Here is a 23,292-nt window from a genome sequence, read left to right as displayed (position 1 = left end):
GAGCTGGAACAGATGGTTCCTTCACACACATCTAAATAAAGCTGTAATGGTGTTGGTCTGCAAACAAAGCACAGGCGAACCTTCCTTTACAAAAGAGAAGGTTTTCATGGGCGTTCTGTGAAAATCAGTATCTACAATGCCACTAATTTCCGTTTTAGACACAGTTTATCTTCTTTCAGGGCATCTTGTCAATGGACTGCCATTCTTTCTAGTCTATTCTAATACTAACTAGTCCCCAGGGTTTCTCCCCTCCTACACCCCCACCAAGATATCTTGCACACTCCAGAGTTATCATCACAGAGCGTCACTCCCATGATGCACTCCTCTCCCTCAATACCTGAGTAATGAGTTGCCTTCGATTATCTGATCAAGATAGAGAATCACACACATGTCTATAATTAGGCTGTGCTCTGATTAGTGAGTTGATGGCATAACTACAGCTGATGCCTTACAGCATAAGAAACATCCTGGAGAAGGAAGCCTGTGGATTGTTAAGAAAGCCTACCAGGAAAACCACAGGGTTTTTCATGCACAAAAAAGGAGGAGATGGCAGTGCACAAAATTATGATGTATGAAAATAAAATAAGGATGGTTGTTCTCTCCCCCATTCACTCAAGTTGTAAGGAATTGGAAGAGTTATTTGCAGTAGCTCCCAAGGAACCAGGAACAGAGGTGAGGACATGTTAGTGTTCTCCAAGTTTGTTTCATTCCCTTTCTTCCTCATGGAGTTGAGAAGCAGGTCTATATTCACTACCATTATGTCCCAATCACCAAGCACAGACAGCAGCATTTAACAAAGTTTCTTGAAATAATAAATAGATGAATAATGAAGGTGGTGCTCTAGTGAGGAGTCGTCTAGTGTCAGAGTTGACAAGAGATCATTAAGGAACAAAAGATGGAGGGCGGTTGGGGAAGGAGCAGCTGGATTCCCACTTTTCCCAGGACTGACCACGCCATGAACGCCTTCCAGAGATAAGACCCAGGGGCACAGAGAATCTTAGGTTTCACATTGCACTAGTTGGAAAGGCCCTTTATGTGTTTTTTGTTGTTGTTGTCCATGGTTAGGATTTTAGGGTTTCCTGGTTTATGTTTATACCTCATGGGTGCTAAAGAAACAGCAGGTGGAGGTGAGTGGGTTTTGGATATGAGGATTAAGACTTTATTTCCTGGGGTGCCTGGGTGGCTCAGTGGGTTAAGCCTCTGCTCTCAGCTCAGGTCATGATCTCAGGGTCCTGGGATGGAGCCCTGCATGGGGCTTTCTGCTTGGCGGGGAGCCTGCTTCCCCCTCTCTCTGCCTGCCTCTATGCCTACTTGTGATCTCTGTGTCACATAAATAAAATCTGTAAAAAAAAAAAAAAAAAAAAAAAAGATTTTATTTCATGGCAAATCCCACATTTAGGAAATTTGTGGATAAAAAGAGAACCATAAGCAAGAAAGGAGAAAGAACAACTGCTCTATTAAATCCCAATTATATGCTATGCCCTGAAGAATGGGTTTTATCTATCAGTCTCAGGCAATTCTCAGAGAAAATTGGACAAGCAGGCTTTATTTTATTTTTTTTAAGATTTTATTTATTTGAGAGAGAGAGAGAGCATGAGAAGTGGAGGGTCAGAGGGAGAAGCAGACTCCCTGCTGAGCAGGGGGCCCATTGTGGGATTGGACCCTGGGACTCCAGGATCATGACCTGAGCCAAAGGCAGTCACTTAAGCAGCTGAGCCACCCAGGCGTCTCTGGCTGTTTTTCAACAAAGGAATTTGGATTTCAGAAAAGTAAAATAACTCTTCCATAAACAGCACACACTCAGGTGAGACCTGAGACTAGAATCCAAGTTTCCTTATTCCAGAGAAGTACTATTTTCCTTCTCCAAGTTATCCCTAAAATATATTACCAGAAGTAGACTGTAATCTTCCCTTCATACATTACTTATGTAAATCTTTCATGGCTTTTACTTGCCCCAATTTTCCTGTTTCCTAAGGCTCATCCAAGGACACTTGGATACAGGGATGGCAAATACCTGGTGCACATGCCATCGCTCCTACCTGTAGGACAGACACCACCCATTCTGGAGTTACAGAGTCTTTCCCATTGCACTCAGGTTTTCCCATTTTCATTCAGAGCTCCAAATTCAGTAACAAATAAGAATTTGCACACTTAATGCTGTTCTTGTGTAGATGGTCCTGGGGAGACTGTGAGTGCATCAGTATAGGGATCAGACTGGAACTTAGAAAGCCGACACTTCATCATACTGCTCTTGGCTTTGGACAAGCCATTCAATTTTCTCTGAACTCCAATTTACTCATTTCTAAAAAGAAAGCTTTGGGTTAAGTTAACTCTAAGTTCTCTTTCCCACTAAAATTGTGGAGGTGACAGAGGTACTTTAATTCTAGTAAATTAAAAAGTAATTTACTAGTCTTATACTGTATCAAGTCTAGCTAACCTGATAAATTAATTATTGCCAAGGCTTTAATAAGTCCCTTTATTCTATGTGTTCATCTCATTATGTAATGGTCTTATATTTCAAAAATTTTTCACAGATATAATGCTTGTACCCAAAAGATGGACTCTGCTAGGGGGATTTCACAATTTATGGTAAGTGATGCTTTGGAGCAAGGACACATGGTTCTTTTCTCTCTTCTTTTAAACAAATTACTGAGAAGGAGGGTTTCAAGAATTGAGGCACAGGGTGCGGATTCCAGTTCCTTATCATGTTTCATATGTAATAAGCAAGGATGAAATTGATTCTGTTGACATTAATGGGCAGAGTTTTGGCTCCAATAATCTCCTCTTAGTCCAAGACTAAGATGACTTTATGCACAGATAAGGAGGTAAGGATAGAGATCACTTCAGGAGGGTCCTATGAACAGAAATAAACAGTATCAGCAGGGCCTTGCCCGCTTGTAAGTCCAAGCCCTAGGATTAGCATTTATTTCCCCTTTCAGAGTCCTCAACTGCAATAGAGCAGACAGTGGACACATGTGGCTCTTTAAATTTAATGAAAATTAAAAAAAAAAAAACACCTAAAAAATAATGTAAAACTTAAAATTAAAAATTTAGCTTCCCAATTACTCTAGCTCTATCACAAGTGCTGAATAGCCAGTGGCTAGTGTCCATCTTATTGGATGGCACAGATAAAAATTTCATCAGTACAGAAAGCTCTGTTGGGCAGTGTGGTTCTACGTAAAGATGTATTTGTGATACTCCAGAAGATGAAAACCCTGACAGTGCTTTTTGTGCTGGCGATAGAAGAGGGTTGCTTCCCCTCTAAGCTCATGCTCTTCAGTGCTCACTAAGCACAGTCTGGGGTGTACAGTATGGAGGCAGTTTTTGGTGGTGGTGTTCCATTTCACTTTGCTCATGCTCAACAGTGAGATGGAAGAAGCCCTAAATATTTTACTTTCTATCAACCTTAAAAATGATGGCTTTATAGTGATTATATAGTCCTGAATGACACTGTTGATTACAGTTTTGCTTCAAATACCATTATTTCTATCAATTATCAATAAATGCCCTTAAGCTTACAAAACATTTTAAGTGAACTCATTATCCAAAGTCTTTAGGGGGCCAATAGAGTAGCATTTCCCACTAACCTAGTTATAAGTTTATCTCATTTCTCTAGGATTGTTTTGGTCTAGAAAGACATTTCCTTTCCGTGCCAGGTTTTCTACTGTTGAAACACTGTGGTCACATTACCCTCCTATCCAAATCTCATTTATATTTCTACCCTGGGCCATTTCTCACTCCATTGAGCTCATTCAGAACAGTCTCCCATTTTTCAGGAAAAGTTGTTAACAAAGATACTGGGAATTGGTTTTGGCAGACATATTTTGGATACCATACTTGATCGGTAGAATCCAAGATTCCTTTACTATTTATTTTCCTTTCTTCTATGCACATTACAGAAGAAAGCAAAAATTACAGAACTGTTACTCATAAAATGTCTTACTGGCAGATCAGCCATCTAGTTTTCTCTCTACAGTCCTCACCCACCTACCTACCTAATAGAGGTGTTTGTAAGATCCCACGTAAGTCCCAAGAAATGGCTAAAAGTGACCCAAATTCAAAAGTAGTCCTGAATTTTATCTGCTATCAGCTACAATACAAGCTCCAGACACAATGTGAAGTTCAAGATGGTGCGATCCTTTGTGCCCATTAACTGCTCAGATTTCAAGAATTTCCTATTTGCTGGTGAATTCTGACACCTCATCACCAGTATCAGTACAGGAGGGAAGTGGGGTGAACTGTACCAATGATTTTCAATTTACTTGAGGGGCAGACTAGCATAGTCATTAAGAAGAATTCTGGCCTTCCAATTTCAGTCTTGTTCATACATAATATATGATCTTGAATGAATTTCTTAAACTCCTTTTCCACAGTTCCCTCGTCAGCTAATGGTGATGATATCAATACTATTTACCACATTGGGTTATGAAGATTAAATGAGTGAATACAAAAACTACTTAGAAAAGTTCCTGGTACTTGGTAAATCATCAATATGATTAGTTATTATTATATCACTTGGAATGTGAGAATTCCACAAAAGAATCTCAGGGAGCTAGGGTAAGATTAGTCGATTCATACCCCCCAAATTTAAATTATTCCACAACTGCAAGATAAAGGAAAAATTCTGACATTAGAATAGACTGAACTAGTATAGCTCTTCCTTTCCACAATGAAAATCATAAGTACTAGAAAAAATGGTTTCACTTATTTGTGGAGCATAACAAATAACATGGAGGATATGGGGAGATGGAGAGGAGAAGGGAGTTGAGGCAAAATGGAAGGGGAGATGAACCATGACAGACTATGGACTCTGAAAAACAATCTGAGGGTTTTGAAGGGGTGGGGGTTGGGAGGTTGGGGTACTAGGTGGTGGGTATTAGAGAGGGCACGGATTGCATGGAGCACTGGGTGTGATGCATAAACAATGAATTCTGTTACACTGAAAAGAAATAAGGAATTAAAAAAATTTTAAAGATTGTATTTAACTATTTGGGGATGGGGAGAGAGATGGAGAGAGAGAGAAAGAGAGAGAAAGTACAAGAGCAGGCAGAGGGAGAAACAGACTCCCCACTGAGGAGAGAGACTACTAACTCCACTCTCTGGAGCCCAGGGCTGGGATCATGGCCTGAGCCAAAAGCAGAAGCTTAACCAACTGAGCCACCCAGGTGCCCCACAAAAATGTTTTTAAAGATTAAGCAGAGTTTTATTAGCGGGAATATGGGGGGTGAGGGAGAAAAAGACAGAAAAATACTTAGTGGGCAAATACAAAGAAATAACTTAAAGCCAATGTAGTAAACAAGAAAGGCCAATTTCCCTAGGGTGGTGTTGAATATACAGATGCAGTTTCTAAAGACTGGCAATCAGGATTTACCTTCCATTTGAAAAAGAAGGTGTACCTTTGCAAAGTTCCAAAAAGGGCAGAAAGTAAATTGAGACATTCCATAACAATAAAGCCGGCATATATCTTCTCTTTATTATTGAAAGGGGATAGGAGTAGTCCACCTACCATAGTCTAAGAATCAGGAAGAAATTTTCTGAAGTTCTAAATGGGTAGAGGTAATCTGTAATTAATCAAAATTCCAGCTCAAGGTCTTATGTGGACATGGAGTCTAAATTCACATTATCCATATTACATTGGATTCTCAATATCAGAAAAACCAAACCAAAACAAACAAACAAAAAAAACTGGCTGAGGATCAGTAAACCCTCAGATCCTTACTCACATGTAAAACCACTTTATAAAAACACTTCGACGACAAAGGTACATGAGCTTTCATGGTACATGAGCTTTCAGCAACAATTTGCTAAAGATAAGCTCAAATAACAAAGAAAACCACATGTATATTCTGAAGGGAGAGAAAGAAAACACTAAGAATTAGAATACCATGAACATGAGATAAAAGAAAAATCTGGAGATGATTATAAAATAAGCATAATTAAAATGAACAGAGGTAACAATAGAAACAATTAACAATGTGGGCACCTGGGTGGCTCAGTGGGTTAAAGTCTCTGCCTTTGGCTCAGGTCATGATCCCAGAGTCCTGGGTTAGAGCCCTGCACTGGGCTCTCTGCTCAGCAGGGAGCCTGCTTCCCTTCCTCTCTCTCTGCCTGCCTCTCTGTCTGCTTGGGATCTCTGTCAAATATAAAAGAAATTTTAAAAATCTTAAAAAAAAAGAAACAATTAACAATAGAAACAACAGAAGAAAAACTGAGGGGCACCTGGGTTGCTCAGTCAGTTAACAGTCTGTCTTCAGCTCAGGTCATGGTCTCAGGGTTCTGGGATGGAGCCCTGTTTTGGGCTCCCCGCTTATCAGGGAATCTGCTTCTTGCTCTCCCTCTCCCTTCCCTCCCGTCCCCAACCACCACTTGTGCTCTCAAATAAATAATAAAGTCTTTAAAAAAAAAAAAGAAAAATTGATCAGAGAAGTCTAACTCAAAAAATCCAGTTGCAAAATTATGAAAGCAATATATAGAAAATTAAAAGATCAAAAAAAATTTTTGTGGGGGGGAGGGCCAGGAGTGGTGGGGGGGGGGGAGAGAAAGAGAGAGAATCCCAACCAGGCTCCACATCCAGCAAGGAGCTGGACAAGGAGCTCAATCTCACAACCCTGAGATCATGACCTAAGCCAAAACCAAGAGTTGGATGCTTAACCAAGATATCCAGGTGCCACTAAATTTGTTCAAAACTTAAAAAAATATTTCGGGGTGCCTAGGTGGCTCAGTGGGTTAAAGCCTCTGCCTTCAGCTCAGGTCATGATCCCAGGATCCTGGGATCGAGCCCCTCATTAGGCTCTCTGCTCAATGGGGAGCCTGCTTCCTCCTCTTTCTCTGCCTATTTGTGATCTCTATCAAATAAATAAATAAAATCTTAAAAAAAAAAATAAAAAGTTATTTCAACCTGGAAATACATAGAATAAGTTTTAGCATGTGAACTGCTTTAAGCCTGTTTTCCTCTCCACGTGTAACAATGTTCCATGCACATATATCTATACATGTGTACACAGACATATGTGAAGTACCTTTAGAAGTAGTTTTATAATTAAAATATTATCTAAACTGAAAAACTTCTAACGACAGTTGATATATCTTCTGATATTTGCTCATACATTTTGGCCATTTGTCTAAAAGCTCACATAACTTATTAGGATTTTCTTGTATCAGTAAGTCATTTCCTCCTCTTGATATGACAAACCATACTCCAAAGACTGTATTTGTGCATATTTTGTGCAGGTGTATGCTTTGCTAGAGGTGAGAATACTGGAAATAGAATAATAGTGTCAAAAACTACATATATTTAAATTTTTGATAAAAATGTACAAATTAGACTCAAAAAAACAAAAAGCCACTCAGCCTGCTTAAAGGAGCTCTGATCATACCGGTCTTACATTGCTGGATTCTGAAAGAGCTTTTGCTTAATAAAATAAGTAAAAATCTGGGGCTCCAAGTAGCTTGAAAAGGTACCAAGTCAATTGAATTTAAGGTCTCTTCCAATTTTGACAGAGTGGACATAGTTGAAGAATGGGGTCAGAAACTCCCTCTTCTCTTTGCAGGTCCATGAAATACTGGTGGTTGAAAAACCACAAAGGGGCTTTTTAGCATCTACCATTTATTCCATGTGCCTCTTATCTTTGAGCTATGCTACCACCTCCTGTGCTCAGCTCAGTAAGCTCCAAAGGGCTTGTTCTCCCCCCATAAGCAGCAACACACTGAGTCTTGCACCTGCGTCTCCTTTTTCTGGACACTGGAGACTCCTGCTCGGCCATTGTGCATGGCTTCCAACCTGTTAAAGCCAGCCAATGTCCCTCGAAGGAGCAGTTCATCTGAGAGTGTTTCAGAAACCAATAAAGATGGCAAATCACTTTATGTAAATCAGCTTTTAATTATTCATTGGCAATTTGACTGCAATCCGGCAGGTGTCCTGATAAGATGAGGATGACTTGATAAGTGGATTTTTTTTCTCTGTAAAACACGTTCAATTTACATATCTCTCCTGAAATCCACCTGAAATTTTCCAACTTGAAGAGGCCACGGGGAAGAACCAGCCCATTGCTTCCAGAATGGGTAATTCAGTAAAGATATCATCATTCACTTATTGAATAATTCTTATCCTATGCTAATGAATTGTTTGTGGAAGAGACAAGAAAAAGGAATGATTTAAAGAGAAACAACATGAAATAAACTGATGTAAGGTCATTTTTTCCCACATTTTGTCCACCTATATCCTAAAAAATGGCAGGCAGTGTGGTATTGTGGGGGAAAAAAATAAATTTTGAATGGATAGACCTGGGTTTGAAGGAAAATGCCCCCAGTCATTGGCTGAATAACCCCAACAAATTAATCTCTGAGCCTCTATTTCCTTACATGCAGATATGAGGGCATTAAAACCTTGAATGAAGAATGAAAATACAACGTGTATGCCTGAAAACTTGTCGGTTTTTATAAACGACAGTGGATATGATCGTTATGCAGCGAACTGTTCTTTGAAGTGTCTTGGAAGGCTAATCTCTAGCTAGCTGGGGCCTGAGGGCATAAGGCAGTTTACAAACTGTCTATAGGCCCATTTACATCCCATTTCATCTGGGAGGTTGGGAGTGTGGAATTCAGAAACTACTCAGTCATCTTTTCAACCTCCCCCTAGTAGCAAAAGGCCTCTTAAATGAATGGCCCACAGATTCAAGCTTTGGAGATAGAATGGAACCTCCCCCATTCCCTTTAATTTTATCATTAAGACCATAGCCATGAACAGAATAAAATAGGGCATGGAAGAAATCTTTCCTAAGCTCTGAACTGTTCTTCAAACGTAACAGTGGCATCCTTGGATCCTAAACTTGGTAAAGATCTGATTATTACTAACTGTGGAGTGTCCATACATGAGAAGATCAAGACAGGCATTCTTAACTTAACCTCTCTTAATATGTTGGTTTCAATTTATTCCCTCATGAGACTCTTCTCTAGCAAAAATCCAGTTCATTCCTGTGATCCTTTCCTCTCTCCCATCTATGCCCTTTTTCTTCCTTCTATCCTCTCAGTGCTCCTGGTTCTTTTTCATAGAGTGAAAATTGTTTTGTGAAAATCTAAAAGGGAACAGAAGAGAAAAAAATAGTTTGGTCATTTTTGTATATGAAACATTTCACACTTATTTTTGTTCATCATCTAACTCCTTCTTACCTCTCTAGCCCAATCTTTCACTGTTATTTTACTCAGGCCATTTGCTCCGTGAGGACAGAAAGTCCTTGATCTATCAAGTTACTTTAATGTGGATCTTTCTGAAGCTCTGGAGAACAGACAAGCAATAAACTACATTCCAGGTTCCCTGAACCCACCCATGCTTAATCTGGTGCTAAGTGCAAAGTCTAAAGAGTGAAGGCATCTAGTAAGGACCAGAAATCTGAAAGGAGGAAAGGTAACATCTATCCCTGAGACATGGAGAACCGATGAGGACTAGGCAGTTTTATAAGGCAGATGATCCTGCATACCCCAAAGGGGGAAAGAGGACTGGGACTGAGAATGTGTGCTTTCATGTGACTCTCTTGCATATCTGGAAACTTTTTCCTCTTTTTCTTGAAGAAAATAAAAGGCCTTGGAATTTTTGTAAATAAGACAGAGGTGGGGGCATCTGGGTGGCTCAGAGGGTTAAGCCTCTGCCTTTGGCTCTGGGCATCATTCCCTGCATTGGGCTTTCTGCTCAGTGGGGAACCTGCTCCCCCCCCCCCCACTCTGCCTACCTGCTTGTGATCTTTCTCTCTGTCAAATAAATAAATAAATAAAATCTTAAAAAAAAAAAACCCAAAACACAGAAGGGGAGGCTAGCCTATTTCTATTAGGAGGCAATAAGACCGAAGAAATGATAAGAAAGAGAGAGAAAAGCAGGCAGAGAAAGATAAAAGGAGAAAGAGCCAGAGAAAAAAGAAAATGGGAAACTGGGAAAGGGACATGTAGAAAGAAATAGAATGAATGGGGAAGAGAAGAATCATGAAAGGTAGATAGAATAAAACAAAACTAAGCAAAAAGAATCATTAAGATTCTTGGGACAGATGGTAGTGTTTCAGCAAAGGATCAAGGAAAATAATACTGTGTCAAAGTCAACACCAGATTAAATTAAAAAGTTTGGGAGGAAATCGTGGTAAAATTAAGACTAATAGAATAGAAAGAGGAGGGCAAGAAGGGGAGGCACTAGACAGCTGGGGACTGAGGCAGAGAGCACAATGAGGGATTGAGTGGGGGAGGAAAAAAAAAAAGTCAAATGCAAGCCCTGGGGGGTGTTGGGGTTTGTTGACAGACAGCATGAGGTTAAGAGGAAGGAGACTCCGACTCAGATGTCAAGTGCTCTAATTCATGACCTGTTTGACCTGAGCAAGTTGAGTCAACACTAGGGACCTCTGTGTTTTCATCTGTGAAATACCATGGATGGTCCAGGCAGATGGTGAGGTCCCTCCTAACTCGGAGATGGTTTTGAAATCTCAAAGCTGAGGCCAATGATCCAAGAAGGATGGAGACTCAGGATGACCTTGCAGATGGCATGATAACCTGAGCTGTGACAAGAGCCGGACTGTGTGGAAGCCCTCCTCACAAAGGGCCTCAAGTACAAGTTGACAGTGAGGTAGGGGAAAGAACAGTAGACTCGCAAGTTTGGTCTCCGCCAAAAGCTGTGTGGCCTTGGGCTCTGTTTCCTATGTGAATGATACATATGGATTTGTGTGTTTAGTGTCGGGAGCTGGGAGATAGATGGATTGGACCAACTCCTAAGTAGCCTATGCCAATGCATGTCAGGGACAAAGCAGCTGGGCACTGTAGAGAACCAGGAATGGCGTACCTTGCCTTAAGGGGGGAATGGTTGGCACTTGACTTCAACTAATTATACACATGGGTGTGAAAGTCAAGCCTTATCAGATCTTCTAATGTTTTCAAAAGAAGTCTGAATTTCTGGTATATGCAAAGATGTGTAATGGTCAAAAAAAACCTTAGGGAGGATTTCAGCCTAACAAAATATGGAGTCATCAGCTTGTAGCATGCAAAACCTGGAATAAATGCTCTTTTAAAAGAGCTGTTCATGGGTGCCTGGGTGGCTCAGTGTGTTAAACCTCTGTCTTCTGCTCAGGTCATGCATGATACCAGGGTCCTGGGATGGAGCTCCGTATCAGGATCTCTGCTCAGCGGGGAGCCTGCTTCCCCTCTTCTCTCTGCCTATTTCTCTGCTTACTTGTGATCTCTCTCATTCTGTCAAATAAATAAATAAAATATTTTTTTTTCTAGAGGGCTGTTCATGACACACTAAAAAAAAAAGAATAATAAAACCTCTACTCATTTAAAAATAAATAAAAAATAAATATGCTGTTCCAGGTACTCCAATTCTATGATTCCCTAACATAAGGAAGAGAGAGTTCTTAGATATGAAAATCAAGGGTAAGTTATAGAGGAAGTAGATGAGGAAAGATGCTTAACGCCATTTTCTCTTCTATTCTTTGCTTTTGTTCCCATGATTAATCGGTTTAATCCTCCCATTTCAGTCCAATGCTACCAGAAGCAGGGCTTCTTCCATGCTACTCACGTCTCCTTATGTTCTCTACTATCCTTGGCTCTGTCCTTTCCCTCTGACAGCCTCTCCTCCATTTGAAAATACATCCCTGTTTCGCATTCCTGGTCTTTTTCTCTTTGTTACCTCCATTCCCCTGCTCCTGCCCTTGCTCCCCATGACTCAGAGCCCTGGGGTAGAACCAGCTCTGGTATCTGAAGGCAAGTGAAATTCTGCTATATGGGAAGTTAAAAGTATTTCTGTGGTGGGATATTTAATCATTTGAATCCTTGATAGGGATAGTTCTTTTTATGTCTTCCAGCAATAAATCCGGGCCGTATCTAATCTCTGATCTTAGAGAGAAGAGAATTAACCAGCTGAGAGTGTGACTAGAAATGAAACCCACAGAGAAGGGAGTGAAAAAGAGACCACTTTATCTATGTGTGCGCACAGCATAGTAACACGGAATCTGTGAGCATGGGAGGAAAGCACAATTCTTGAGCGTTCTTTCCTCATCAATCTACAGCACCGCTTTTTTTTTTTTTTTTTTTAGATTTTTTTATTTATTTATTTGATAGAGATTACAAGTAGGCAGAGAGAGAGAGGAGGAAGCAGGCTCCCTGATGGGCAGAGAGCCCGATGCGGGACTCGATCCCAGGACCCTGAGATCATGACCTGAGCCGAAGGCAGCGGCTTAACCCACTGAGCCACCCAGGCGCCCTCTACAGCACCTCTTAAAATGCTTGAGATTTCCCTTCTTCTAAAATTCTTTTTTTGCCCCTGCGTCATCCTTCCTGTACCTGGAAGAAACCCCCTGATTATCACTTTCTACTTACTTAGATGGCCTTAATCATTTCTTTGTTTTTGCTTTCTGGTTTCTGTCTCAAAAGGTACTGTTTTTGTTTCCCCCGCCAGATCATAAACAGTATCTGTCTCATTCAACACTGTATCGTCTTTGTTTATTGTGTGTCTGGCTGGGAATGGGTAGTTACTGGTTTGCATAAAATCACCCTCTCTCACACAAACACTACACTGATGTTCTCACCTGGCTTCCAGTGGTGTTCAGAGCCTTCCGGGATCAAACAGGACTTCCGCTGAAAATGCCCTATCTACCGTAACTGGCTCGTCTCTACTGGGATATTAAAGGGTAGCAACTAACACCTTTATTTCATCCCCTGCCCCAAACACTCCTTCATTCATTGTAGAGAGTCAGTTTTAAAACTAATTTCTAATTACTTTAAAACTAAAGTGACTTGAATTCTTACATAGTTTGTTCCTCTCCTTATCGACGAGAACTTGGCTAACATACTAGAACTCTCTGAGACAGAGTTTTCCCATCACTAACGTAAAGACTTCACGATCTCTCATACCTATTTGCATGTTTTAAAATACAAATTTTGATTTGGTCATTCTATTTGAATATTTTTCTTGTTGGAGTTTTAGAGAATTCCTCCTAATAAATAAAAGCAACAAGGATCTGTGGCTCTGCTCCACTGCTCAAGAGTCATCGCACTCAGGAGCAGGAGGAGAAGAGAAAACAAAGTTAAACCCAACAGAAAAGTGATAAAGCCACAGCGATCCTTTATGTATACATCCTGCTGGGAAGAAATACTGTTCTAAACAGCAGAGCGGGGGGAACTAGGAAGGAGTGTGTGGGAGGAGAGGAAATGAGAGGCCCTGTCTGTGGCCTCTCTCAGTAAGTCATACTCTTTTTGTAGGTGCTCAGGTTGTTTCAAATGTAAAATGAAGGCTTCTAATAAGTGATCTTGGAAATTTTCTCTGGGCTCTGACATTCCAGGATTGGAAAAAAAAAAAAAAAAAGCAGTATTAAAAGTGAATTATCCTGGGGGCGCCTGGGTGGCTCAGTGGTTTAAGCCTCTGCCTTCGGCTCAGGTCATGATCTCAGGGTCCTGGGATCGAGTCCCACATTGGGCTCTCTGCTCGGCAGGGAGCCTGTTTCCCCCTCTCTCTCTGCCTGCCTCTCTGCCTACTTGTGATCTCTCTCTATCAAATAAATAAATAAAAATCTTTAAAAAAAAAAAAGTGAATTATCCTGATACATGCATCATAAAGTACCATGCACAAAGGAACCTCCAAGTTGGGGGACTTTACCAGCCAATGTAGGTGTGCACACTCTGCCCCCTCCTGATCTGTAAAACTCTTTTTCCGTAAGTATAGATCTGCTTTCCTTCTCCCTTCCTCTTGTCTTACAGAAACTGACACTTGTTTACTTCTAATACTTGAAATAATTATTTCAGATGCACGTTTTCTTTGACAGTCAGCACACTTAAAAGAGCACGTTCAATACATCAAAGGCATCAACTAATTTAAGAAAAAAAATAATACACCAAGCAGACAAAGGTATCTTTCCAGAAATACGTTTTCCTGCTCTGATAAAACAAAAAACAAAACAAATTTAAAAACCACACTTTAAGTATGCATTGATACATTCCAAAACCCCCATGTCTTTACTTCTACTCTATTTGTATAGAGTTAACATAATATCCATCTCCATATATCTTTTTTTTTTTAAAGATTTTATTTATTTATTTGTCAGAGAGAGAGCGAGCGGGAGCGAGCACAGGCAGACAGAGTGGAAGGCAGAGTCAGAGGGAGAAGCAGGCTCCCTGCGGAGCAAGGAGCCCGATGTGGGACTCAATCCCAGGACGCTGGGATCATGACCTGAGCCGAAGGCAGCTGCTTAACCAACTGAGCCACCCAGGCGTCCCATTTTTTTTTTTTAACTGCATTTTTCTTTTCTCTGTTTTCTGTATCTTTTTTTCTAGTTCTTTTCTCCACATGAATTCCTACTCTCTGTCTCCTCAGGTATGTAATGAGAAAGATAAACGAACATAGAGACGTGGCAATGAGGACAACGTCACAGTTTTAACTTAGCTGTGCCTCCGTGGACTGAATAATCCACAGTGAAGCTAAGAACATTTAAAACTGGTCCTTCCTGCTGTCTGGTAGAAAACTATACTTATCTATGACCCAGCAATTAATTCCGTACCTGGTTACATCCTTGACATAAAGACATGCAACTGAAACTTCACAATGACACTATCTGAGATGGCCAAACAACACGACCCAAAAAAGTAAAAAGTAAAGTGAAAAGTAGTTTCATGGTCTCACAATGGTTTAGGATACAGCAGTTAGAATAACCAACAAACAACATGGTACAGGACTTTGGTTTAAAGGCCTGCAAGACTGTGGGGCTTCACTCTCTTTTTTGGCCCCCCCTGACTCTCCTAACCACTGCAGCACTCAACAGATGATGTGGGGAAAACTAGCCCAGCATTGGGTCACTTCCCAATGTAAACTTCTTATGCCAACCCAGAGAGCTGCCAGAAGTTCCACTTGCTTTCCTTTTGCTTAGCAGTCTCTCTATTCCAGTCTGTGCCTAGACTTGAGAAACGCCCCCCAGGAAAGAAAGCAGGGCTTCTGCTAGCCTAGGAAAGGTTTTCTTTCCTCTCTGGAATTTAATTTCTTCTATACTTTTTGTCTTCCACAGATTTTTTAAATCACATGTTAAAAAGATGCTATCTTGGGGGATGCCTGGGTGGCTCAGTTGGTTAAGAGTCGGCCTTTGGCTCAGGTCATGATCTCAGGGTCCTGGGATCAAGTCCCACATTGGGGTCCTTGCTCAGCAGGGAGTCTGCTTCTCCCTCTGCCTGCTGTTCCCCCTGCTTGTGTATGCTGTGCTCTCTGGCAAAATCTTTAAAAAATTTTTTTTAAAAAGTTATTTTTGTGATTTGTAGGGGTTTTTCCCCCTTTCGTCATTATGAAAGAGGCATAATTTGCTGCTACCTTCTACCTCTTAGTCAGAAGAAGTCTTCTCAAGTTTGAGTTGAGTTCTACTATTAACTTTGTAAATTTAGGCAACATCTCTGACTTGGTCCTTCATCTTGGGTGGGGGGAAAAAAAAAAAACAGATAAAACAAGATCTCTTCCATAGGGCTTGTGGGAAAATTCAATGTGGTAAGACATGAAATATGTTCTAAATGATGCCTGGCATATGATACAAATTCTTTCTAAATGGCATCCATAGACTTATCTAGATTTATAGATACTAAAAATTATAGAATTTGGTGGGCCTACTTTAAAGCAAGCATATAAAATTATAAACAAAATAAAGAAATCTAAATAGTATTTAGTTAGAAAAGGAAAGAACACATAATAATAAACTCAAACTTTTTAAAAAGTCCCCAAATCTAGAAAACATGTATTTTTTTTCTTTACAAAATTAACTTTCATATTTCTATAATAATTTTAACTCAAAATTTTTTTTCTTTTGGCTTTATTTGATCATGTCTTTTATGATGATGCTTTTGTAACATTCTCTGTAGAGAGAATAAAAGGGAATTTGATCTTTTCTCTGATAATATTGCTTAAAATCTGTTTTCCATTAAAGATAATTTAGAGAAGTTTCTTTGGGCTTCACTAATTATTGTAATGTCAGGTAAATTTTTAAGATTCTGGTCAAATTTATGAAAACCTTTAGGAAGTTTGTTTCATATAGGAGCTGTCATTGTAAAAGCATTTGAGATTTTCTTACATGCTTTTTGAACTTACAGCATTAAGAATGTTACTGAAAGCCATTCCTACCCTGGAATGACTAGAAATAACTTCCATGCACACAAAAGTGACTCTGAACCCTGTAAATATATTTCACTCAGACTCATGGTGTATCACCAACTCAGCTTTTCATTACGCAGACTCCAAAGACGCTTACCCAGTCGCCAATCAACCTCAGAGAAAGCAATACATGATGGAAATTATAGCCATAAAGCTTTTTTTTTTTTAAAGATTTTATTTATTTATTTGTCAAAGAGAGAGCGAGAGCGAGCACAGGCAGAAAGAGTGGAAGGCAGAGTCAGAGGGAGAAGCAGGCTCCCTGCGGAGCAAGGAGCCCGATGTGGGACTCGATCCCAGGATGCTGGGATCATGACCTGAGCCGAAGGCAGCTGCTTAACCAACTGAGCCACCCAGGTGTCCCTAGCCATAAGGCTTTTTTAATCAATGACAGTTAACACTTACCGCTGAAAATTTTACAATAAAATATGTGAACATGTGAAAAACTCCCAGAACCTGAGATGGACCCACGCAAGGGAAAAACACTGGAACTTAAGCTTCACTAGCTTCTCAGTAAACCCACCTCGGTTAGGAGCTGTTATTTATGACTTTCCCTTCTATGAACAAAGCAAGCAGACCCTGTCCTGCCTGCCTCCACCTGCTTCCCCGGGTCCTGCCAGCTTCTGACGGTTTGCCCAGTTGTTGGTACAGCTGCATCATGTTCCTGAAACACTCCCTAGATCTGTGCTGTCTACTAGGGTAGCCACTAGCCACATGTGGCTAAATTTAAATAAGAAATTAATTGATTCACAATTTAAATTCTGGTTCTTCGTCCTACTGAACACTTTTCAAGGGCTCAATAGCCACCTGTGGCTAGTGGTTACCATACTGGTCAGAGCAGATATCGACATGCCTATCCTCACAGAACTTTTTAAATTTTTTTTTTTAAGATTTTGTTTATTTATTTGACAGAGATCACAAGTAGGCAGAGAGGCAGGCAGAGAGAGAGAGGGGTGGGGAAGCAGGCTCCCTGCTGAGCAGAGAGCCTGATGCAGGACTCGATCCCAGAACCCTGAGATCATGACCTGAGATGGAGGCACAAGCTTTAACCCACTGAGCCATCCAGATGCCCAGAATTTTTGTTTTTTTACACAACTGAATGTTACTTTTATTCCACAAAATGAATAAAGTCTTTATTCATGCTGCACCACCATGAACTCTGAAAATAGTAAGTGAAAAAGCCAGTCACAAAGGTCACATATGTTTCCATGTGTATGAAATGTTCAGAATAGGCAAATCCGTAGAGGCATGAAGTAGAATCCTGGTGGCCTTAGGACAGTAGGGCAGGGGGGTGGAGAAGGATGGGTGGGTAAGGAAAGATGGGAATGGCTGCTAATGGGTACCGTGCTAGGTTGAATAGTGCTCCCCTCCAAACAAAGAAAAAATGTTTTAAGCTGATTGTCATGAGGGTTGCACAACACATCACAGAAAGTTCTCCATGGGACGCTGTCGCTCTACAGACACCCAGCAGACAGGCATTCCACTGTCAAGCAGATTTGGGAAGTGCTGTGTAAATATCTTCCTTTGATATCAGTAATATTGAAACATGAAACTCCTGCCATGAAAAAACCCACCTATTGTGGTTTTTCCCAAAGCTATTGGATGATGGAGTTCCCCTTTTGGGGGGCTTTTCAGGTTGTTGTTGTTTTTTTTTTTTTTTTTTCTTTTTTGGCACATCTTACTCATATTTCTGGTCTCACAATTTCTACGAATTCAGATAACATGAAAACACAATAGACAATTTCTTAAATCATTACCTGACAACAAATCCCTTACATTCATTAGATCTCACAGTCCTCATAATTTTACACAGATACATCCATAATTTTATGTCATATATGGGGTAAGAGTGTCTGCTAGGTTAAGAAACTTAATTATGACAACACAACAAATAAGTGATAGCACCAGAACCTGCCCTCTGAGTCCTTCCACTATCCCCCGTGCAGTCTTCTTTCATGTTTGACCAAGTTTCAGAGGAGGCAGGAGGTTGCAGGCCACACAAGGAATCCAGCAGGTGGGAATGACTGATTCACAGAATCCCAAAACAGGTTCTGATGGTCTGGTTTTTGGTGGTGGTGAAGGTGGTGGTAAGGTAAACAGGAGAAAAGAGGTCATTCTAGAGCAAATTTAATAGTACTAACATCTTCTTAGCTTTCTGTAATGTTTTATGATTTATAAAGTATGGTTTTTCCAAGTTTTTTTTTTTCTTTTAGCATTAACTGCTTAACACCAACTCTCAGATTCAAGGATTATTGGTTGCTATCCTTTTACTTCTTGAAAGGGAGGCTCAAGAACAGAATTCTAGTAGAGAACTGGAACTTAAATTCAACAAGTGGTTTTCAACACTTTTTATTTTTTTAAAGGTTTTAGTTATTTATTTGACAGAGAGAGAAAGTGAGAGAGGGAACACCAGCAGGGGGAGCTGGAGTGGGAGAAGCAGGCTTCCCGAGGAGCAGGGAGCCCAATGTGGGGCTTGATTCGAAGCAATGTGGGGACCTGAGCCCAAGGCAGATGCTTAATGCCTGAGCCACCAGGTGCCATTTTTGGTAGATATGCAACACATTCTGTTCAAATAAAATTTTCAATGTGAATATAATGGGATGGGGGAGCTGCTCAGTAAGCCTGGTCTTCTCCCTCCCTCTTGCTCCCAGTTGCTCTGGAACCCTTCAAGGCCTCAGTGACCCACTAGGATTTCACGGAGTTTGGAAACGGTTATAAATAGATTCTGTAGCCTCTTTGCTACTTATCCCAGGAAGTGTCCCCAAACAGGCTAAAACTTAGGAAGGAGAAACCTAAGAATAGCAATTCAATTATGTGTTCTAAAAAGATATTTTAAAGTTTTTGATGAGTAACCTGAAAACTTTGAAACATTCTTGTCAAACCAATGATTCTTTGGTTACCCACTTAGAGACAGAATATGGGGCGGAATAAAACGTGCAATTTACCCAAGGGATCATGACCTTGATCTCCAGGTCAATGCCTACTTATCAGAATTTTTAAGAACTCCTAGGCCCAGAGGAGATTTATGAAAGGTATATGGTTGAAAGACGATGATGTTTCTCAGGGTGAGTTCACATGGCAAATAGTGAATCTAAAGGTATAGGAGATTAAAAGCCTGAAGACCAGATGTATGTTCTGCATCTAAAAGATCCCAGCTAACTAAATTTGTGGAACTTGGTCAGCCTTCCTGATATTAAATAGAACACCTTGCTCGCTCTTTTTCTCTCTCTCATAGACACACACACACACACACACACACACTTGCTCGCTTGCCTGCTCACTCTCTCACGTCCTTCAGGCTTGAACAGCTTATCACTGGAGAGTAAAAGGGGATGGCATGCCTTATAATCTGTAAAGAACTAGATGAAGGTGATCTATCTTTGCTGTCTTCCCGCTCTTTGGCACTAGAACTCAAGTCAACACTGTCAGGAAGGTGGATTGCCTACAGGCAAAAAGTCCTGGTTACACAGGGGTTTGGTCTGAACTGTATTTGACACAACTCGCCTTGGGCAGTAAGTTTGGGGATGACCAATGTAGTATATCTCTGAAAGCCCAGGAAGTGATTTTTTTTCTTAAAGACAGAGAGAGTCCCTTTTGTACCACCTGCCTACAGCTGAGAAATTTTGTTGTTTGCAAGGTTATCCAAGGAAATATGAAATTGCCAGAAAGAAGGTGGCACCGTGAGTGAGGGGTTTTGTGCAAGTCCTGTGAGCATGTGTGTGTACGTGCTTCGACAAGAGGGGACATTGTGATTCCTTTGTTCTAAAGGGCAGTTCTCCTTAGAAATGGCCAATCAGTCACTGTCACTGGGCAAGGAGGAGGTGCGGGTGGTAGTGGGGGGGAGGACATGCCAAGTTTGCCCAGAATACTCATTGCACAGGACAATCCCCACAGCTGTTGCACACCCAATGTAAATACGGACAGTCCCATTCATCATGGGGCTCCCTTCTGCAGCACATGTCCAAAGTACAGCAATGATTTAGTGCCTGCAGCTGGAAATGCACTATGTTTCTCCAAAACAGCGGCGTTTAAAAATGAGGAGGTAGAAATGGAGAAGCGGCAGGGGTTACAAAGAGGGAAGGACTAATTTCAGGTTTCTGAGAGGAGGAAAGAAGGGTAACATGGGTGAGCTCTTCCAGTAGACTACCCTTTTGCTTTAACTTCAGTTTTCTCCCCAAATTCACTGGCTTTGGTGTAAAGTAAGCTAAAACCTTTGAACTAGTGTTGCATCTACCATAATGATAGCTCTTGGCCCTGCTCTTAGGTTCACTGTTGGTATCAGAACCTCTTCTATACAGAGCATTGACCCAGATTTCTTGGCATCTTCTGTGTGGACAAACAGTGTATAAACTGAGCAGGACAAGAAGACAAATAGCTTGATTTTTTATTAGAAATGTGAATTTCTCATTCGCTCACTCACTTACTCATTCAACAGATAGCTTGTAGCATCTACCATATGCCAGATTCTCTACAGAGCACTACAGGAATAATAATAATAATAATAATAATAATAAACAAACATAAAACCTGATTTTGAGACCTTTATACTTGAGTAAGGGCAACAGATTCAAACTGTAATTTTTTATGTCCAGCACATATAGATATTAAGTGAATCTGAAAGAAAAAGAGGTTATCAATTAAGAAAAAAAAAAAAAAGATTTATGAGCAAGAGAGACAGAGGGCTTGCACCAGTGAGAGACAGGGCAGAATGGAGGAATCTTTAAGTAGACATACCTCTAACTGCACAGCCCAAAAAGGGGCTTGATCCCACAACCCTGAGATCATGAACTAAGTAGTGACCAAGTGACACCCAGGTGGCTGACCAAGCCACCCAGGTGCCCCGAGAAGTTATCAAGTTTTGTAGAAAAAAAAATAGCTTTTTGAAGATAGCATAACCTTTTTAGAAGAGTTATCTAAGTGAAGATGGAACCAAGTACATTTCAGATTCTCTAAAGTGAAATGTGTCAATACAGTGAAGGAGCCAGGAGAGATTTTGAAAGGTTTTCAAACGAGTTATAACATGATCACAGTGGTTTGTTAGGAAATTAACTAGACTGTAGATGTGAAGGATGAATTTGAGGGGGAAAAGCAATAGACACAAGACAGAAGCCTCGGTTTGGACAGTCTGGAAAAGAAGATGCTGAGAATGTGCACTGGGGTGAGGTGACAGTAAAAATAGAGGAGGGGCATTCTAGCACTGAGTCACAGGAAGGCTTTTCATGAGTTGTTGATCCTGTGGATGTGAAAGCTACAGTCTGAGTTCCAAATCTACCTCTTATGATGCTAAGACTGGATTTATGAAATCACATTTTTTTCTGATACCCAGCTTTCTGGAAGGTTCTACCACAACAGAGTATGAAAAGGCATGAGGCAAAAAGAAGGGACTTGCTTACTGCTTCTTTTGCTTTCTGTTCTTGCTTTCAATGACCCAGAAATTACACTTGATCCTGGCAGCACAACTGGTTTCCAACTCCAGCTTCTTGGTGCATTCACACTATCCCTTCTCAGAGGTAATGGCTTGCCAGCACCCTGCTTTTCAGTGCTCCCCAGAGTTGGGGCTCTGGCCATCTTCTACCTGAGGGCTTGAGGTATAATCAAGCCAACATTTTTTCTTTGTTCTCCTACCCAAAAGGATAATAGATGATTCCTCCAGCCTTGAATTCAGCTGGCATCTGTACACTCTCACAGTTTTTCTGGACCCCATCCCCTTTCTCTCCCTTCTCTCCAGATCCAGCACTTATATAATGAAAACCCTATATTAAATCTCTTTTTAAAAATACCTGGTGTGGTATATGTTTTCCAGGCTAAATCTTGACTGATGTAGGAGTCACTGATGATTCCAAGGAGACCAGTGGAGGGGTTTTATGAAATGTGAAGACATTACATTTATATTTATGTTACAAAGATGACACACGACAGCAGTTTTGTCAAGACAATGCAATGAATTGGATTTGACATAGTCCTTGTGATGGGGCACACACATAGGTGTGAAATGGAAGAGAGGTATTATAGTCGGAGAATGATGATGGAAGTATATATAAAATCAGATCCTCAGAATAAAGGAGGATGCCCTAAAAGACGGGTTGTTTTGACAACATCATAGAGATGTGAAATAAATATTGAAACCATCTTAACGTAGTGTGTTAAGGCTTCCGCTTATGATTTAAATAGTAGAGCAAAAAATCTGAGGGTTTTGAAGGGGCGGGGGGTGGGAGGTTGGGGTATGAGGTGGTGGGTATTATACAGGGCACGGATTGCATGGAGCACTGGGTGTGGTACAAAAATAATGAATACTGTTATGCTGAAAATAAAAAATAAATTAAAAAAAAACACTGAACAAATAAACATAAAATACTAAGCAAAAATAAATAAATAAATAAATAAATAGTGCAGCAGTATTCCAACATGGAAAAATGAGAAAATTGCCCTCCTATTTTAGAGGGTGTGTTTTAAAGTCTTCTAGCTTTATGCAAAGTTAATTGATCCCTTCTATAATCATTCACTCCTATTATTTAGTTCTCTCTGCATCCTGCAGGGAAAGTTTTGCGAGTGTCGCATTCTCCCTTTTACAGCTGAAAAACTGAAGTGTCCCATTACATCCAAGAGCTAGAACTCCAAATCACATCATCTCTACCTGCATCCAAATAATACAGGTGTTTCTCATACAGCAAAGAGATTGATATTCCAGAATGAAATCTCCGGATTAAAAACAGACTTTGAATAACATATGTAGACTTGCAAGCTGGGGATAGAGTACAGAGAGACTTCACATCCAATCCAGAGGCTTGAATTCATAGGACTCTGTTGACTCCACCATGGTAGCAGCCTTCCAGAAAGATCAACCTAGCCTTTAGGAGGATGGGATTGTATGGAGGAAGGAGAGACTTAGAACAGTTGTGCATCGTGACAGGTACGTGAGAGGTCGTTGCAATAACCATAGCCTCCAATAAAGGTGCTTTCTCCATTAGAATTGGGAGAGCAGAAATTAAAATCAAGTAGAGATATGCGGAATTAAGTATTGAGATGGCTAGGTGACTTGATGTATGCAGTCTTTAAAGGAGAGAGATTGGTCAGGTACAAATGCAAGGTTTTAACACTGATTAGTAGGAAAATTAAAACTGCCTTCACCAAGTTGCTGGAGGGGAGGT

Source organism: Mustela lutreola, chromosome 12 (assembly GCF_030435805.1).
Source record: "Mustela lutreola isolate mMusLut2 chromosome 12, mMusLut2.pri, whole genome shotgun sequence".
Classification (NCBI taxonomy): domain Eukaryota; kingdom Metazoa; phylum Chordata; class Mammalia; order Carnivora; family Mustelidae; genus Mustela; species Mustela lutreola.
Note: the sequence above shows the minus strand (reverse complement) of the source record.